The sequence below is a fragment of the Telopea speciosissima genome, chromosome 2 (genome assembly GCF_018873765.1).
Source record: "Telopea speciosissima isolate NSW1024214 ecotype Mountain lineage chromosome 2, Tspe_v1, whole genome shotgun sequence".
Lineage (NCBI taxonomy): Eukaryota > Viridiplantae > Streptophyta > Magnoliopsida > Proteales > Proteaceae > Telopea > Telopea speciosissima.
The window spans coordinates 12967081-12971605 of NC_057917.1; positions in this window are offsets into that span (position 1 = coordinate 12967081).

The following is a 4525-nucleotide window of genomic DNA, read 5'->3' on the forward strand; positions in this document are numbered from 1 at the left end:
AGTAGTACTACCACAAAGAAAGAGGTTGAGCGATAAAGATCTTAATTAGTCTAATCCCAGGAAATGTGGGGGTGTGTCAGTTGTGGTGCACACTAGGGACTAACCTAAGTGAATGTAGGGGGTGTGGCCGCCGCCGATGAGAACTTATAGGCGAGTTCTCTAAAACATTCACGAGTTCAAGATAAGGGATATGGCCGGTTCAAAAGTCCAAAGTGATTTTATGATGGGTAGCACAAGAGTCGACCTATGGGATATGGTTGATGGGACGGCCAGCTACACCAATGAGAAAAGGTTCAAGGAGTCTGACTCCACCTCTACTCTGTAGCGCGGTTCATTAGACCTAGTGTAGGTTTAAGTCCGGAAGACACCTACAACGATGTGTCCTATAGTGTCTAATTCAGTCACAGCATGTGTGTCTCGTGTCGTTTTAAAACTTGTGGGGGATTGTTAGATTTAAAATATATTTTATTTTATTTTAAGTTTCAAAATTTTTTGATTGCTTTGTTATGGTGTGGGACCCATGTGATCAAAGAAGTAATTCCAAAGGTTGTAACATTCTATGGGTACCCTAAAGTCTATTCATGGTCACTATCATGAGTGGGAAGGTGGGTCAAGGATATTGAATGAGATTGATTTCTCAATTCATGGCCATAGGTGATGTCTCTCCCTTTATGGGTATTAAGGCCTTTATGGTCCTTAGTGGAGAATGACCATTTTATGGGTTTTTAAGGCCTTTATGGTCTTAGTGGAGAATGAATGAATTTTAAGGTCATTCATGACCCTTAGTGGGGAATGACCATGAATTTGAAATTAACCTCCAATTCATGTCCATATTCATGCCCATAAATCTTATTCTTCAATTTGGTCATAAGTGGATAGTTATTCTTGAGAATTCCAAGGGAATGCAAGGATTGGTCTTGGGCCTATATAAACCCAACCAATTGCTTTGTAAGAGACATCTTTGGATACATGTTCATGCCCATACTTAGCAATCACTAGGAGTATTATTCTCTCTCTCTTTCTTTTCTTCTAAGTGTGTTAGAGGGTTGCTGTGTTGAAGCTCTTGGCTCCTTCAAGGGACTAGAAGGACTGCTTCATCTTCTAGTTGGAGGTTGTTTTATCTTGGGGTAGTGGTGCAGAACACTCCTTGGCAGTAGGAGGCATCAATTACCTTAAAGGCAGCACCACAAGTGTGACTCAACCTCAAGCTTGTTCAAGTTGTTGCGGGTGTGGTTCTACATCAAATTCAAGTTTTAGTCTTCTCATTTCAGCCAAAGGTCAAGCCTAGTTTCTACTGCTTAATCTATTGTATTGCAATTCGTGTTGTTTCAATTATTTGTAAGGAATTGTAATACAATTACCCAACATTATGAACCATCACATTCCCCATGTGTGCAGGATGGAGAGATCCTCATCATGTACACCTACAGTCATGCATGGCAATTAGAGGTTTAGTATTCATTGCAATCAATTTCTAGAGAAGCATAAGCAAGAGGACTATTTACCATGGTTTGAGGAGTCGGCATCAAATCATATATTTCAATCAAATCCGATTGGAATTGATCAATCTTGATTCTTCGAATCAACCAAGTCATACTAGATTTCTAGGGTTTAGGCTGATTCTCGAATTATTCTAGCTAAGTCGAAATATTAATCCATTGAAGCTGTTACTTGGAACCATGCTTTTCACAACCATGGTATTTCCACAAGAATTGGAGTCGAGGGACATGTGTTTTGAAGGAGATGCATCAAGGTTGTGTCTGATTGGGAGGTAAATGATTGTAACACAAAACTTAAATGAAAACTTTGGTAATCAAAACCAATGATGATTGTGTAAATATCTTGCAAATTTAGTTATTATATTTTAATTTATTTTGTAAAATTCCTTTGGATTTCAAAAGAAAAATAAATATTGCATGTGGAAAATTTTGATTACCAAATATGAAATATGGTATGAGTTTTAAGTAGGTTACACATCCATAATAGAAAAAAGGGAAATGGGATCCCGCACCTCCATTGGTGTCATCCACTAGTTTACGGCACATAGGTGATATGCCTATTCCTCTCCCTATAGAAAAATATGATTACCAAATATGAAATATGATAAGAGTTTTAAGTAGGTCACACATTAATAAGTACAAAACCTCCCTCTTTAGACCAATTCCATTTCCCTCCTTTTGTTTTATTTCCAACCCACTTTTAATTTGGTTAGAGAAAGTCAGCATATGCTGTAAAGCTTTTTGTGTTTAGAAAAGGAATGCTAATTAATTGATGGCGAGTGGGTGGGTTTACTTGTTTGTCCACTTTTTAGACTGTTATGTATGTCTGGAATTCTTGGACCTGTTTCGAAGAATGACTCACTTCGGGTTTTTTTGGTAGCGACCCAAATGGAAATTTTTTTGAGATCTGTGATGATAGCAAAGGGCTTGACCCGACCCGATGGATCTACCCGGATCCAATGAAAGAGTATTTATGTTCCTTACCCGCTTTGTTGTAAAGAGAGAGGAAGATTTTGGGGTTTTCGTTCTAGGGTTTCTGAGAGAGAGGAGCAACACCGATTTGGGTGTTCTTGAGAGTTTCCATTGTAATTTTTCTCCGATTTGCATAGTGAATTATTTTCGTCTTCGCCAGTGTATGTAGCACACCATACTGGTGTGTGAACCACGTTATATCTTTGTGTTCTTTTGCTTGGTTCTTATTTCTTATCGTGATTTTGTTGGTGTTTGCTATAACATAGACCAATTCCATTTCCCTCCTTTTGTTTTACTTCCAAGCCACTCTTAATTTGGTTAGAGAAAGTCAACATATGCTGTAAAGCTTTTTGTGTTTATAAAAGGAATGCTAATTAATTGATGGTGAGTGGGTGGGTTTACTTGTTTGTCCTGCCATGTGGAAATGGTCTAAATAAGCCACATAATTACAATACTAAATTTAATCATTTACCCTCTAGTGTACTTCTTTGTATGTCTATGCACTCCTAGTCTCATGCGAGCAATTCGGGTGGAGAGGTCGACGCCTAGCAGGTGTGACATCCAATGGTGTTGAGTTCATGAAAAAAAAACTGGATGAATGAGTTTGGACCATTGGATGAAGCGTCTGCCAAGTGTCGACCTCTCCACCAAACTGTACCATTGGGGAATTGGAGAGGATTTAAATTTTTTTTCATGCTTTGTTTTACCATGTGATCAATCTTATCGAAATTTGACATTGTAAGCTTGAGACATTGAGATGTATTTGTCATAAATTTCAGCATCAGTCTTAGAGTGTAAAAATTGAGTGGAATCAGGGTCCGGTCCCTATCGATTAACGGATTCTGGGTATTTTAAAACCATGAACCCAGCGCCCACCCACGGTTTGTGCATGTGGGTTGCCTCCAAACCGCTCCCGTTACAAGACCCATCACATGTTGTGTGTGACATGATGATACCTAATCCTTAAATCCTGACCCTTCAAAGGGTATCGATCAGATATCCCTACCTGATAATAAAAGGAACAACAGCCATCGTTTGATGTGTTTCGCAATCCAATGAGCCATCATCGTACCTTTAAAAGAAGCATGGTTTGAGGTATCGAATCGGATCGGCTGATTTTGGCCGGATTGGATTGGTATCGGTTGAGACCGATCCCGATACCCAGCTTTAGAGACAGGGGTAAAAATATAAAAAAAGTAAATATTTTTTTTTATAAGAAAACAGAAACAAAAGTGTCATATTTGCACGAGTTTGGACAATCCCAATCCGTTTCGACCGATCCAATTCCGATCCGATCCAATTTAAAGAAGAGTTTGGTGAAAGATTTTGTTTTTTTTTCTTTTTGGTAAGCGAGTTTGGTGAAAGATTAATAGCCTTAAAAGGTGAGAAATGGAATCCAAAACTTAAAAAGCCAAAAAGATAATTTGCCTTCCCCAAAATAGGCGTGCCAGTGCCGCTATTCCGTTCCTTTCGTTTCCTGAATCTCAATACCGCTGCAGGCGTCCATGGTTTCTTACACCCTTTCGGTGCTTTTCCGAATCCTTGTGTTCTCTCTACACGCCCCCACTTGGTGTACACGTGTTCTCCATGTCAGTCCCCACAAATCGCTGAAGTTCCAAACTTTACAAAGTTTTTGCCATGTCAGGTATGGATTTTAGCCACGTCATCTTCCACGTGTATTTGAAGAGTCGTGCAAGAGCCGTCCAGAAAATCATATTCGGCAAGTTTATGACGGGAAATGCGACTCCGGGCAGGTGGGTGAAGGAAAAGCGCCCCCATGTTTTAATGTGTATGGTTTCTCGTTTCAGCTGTTTCCCGAATCTGACTACAGAAAATGTAGAATCGGCTTCATGGAAAAAGCTCCCATCATGTTTAAATAAGTTAGAAATTAAGCAAGATTCTGGTTTCTGAACAAGAGGATCAAGGAAGGATGCAAGAACGTTTCTGAATTCTCTCCTGCGTTTTTAAAAGCTACTCTGGGCTTAATTACTCTAGCTTTTAGGATCAATGGGTTCACAGGAACTAATGTCAAACGGCGATTTCGTCAGTGAAGC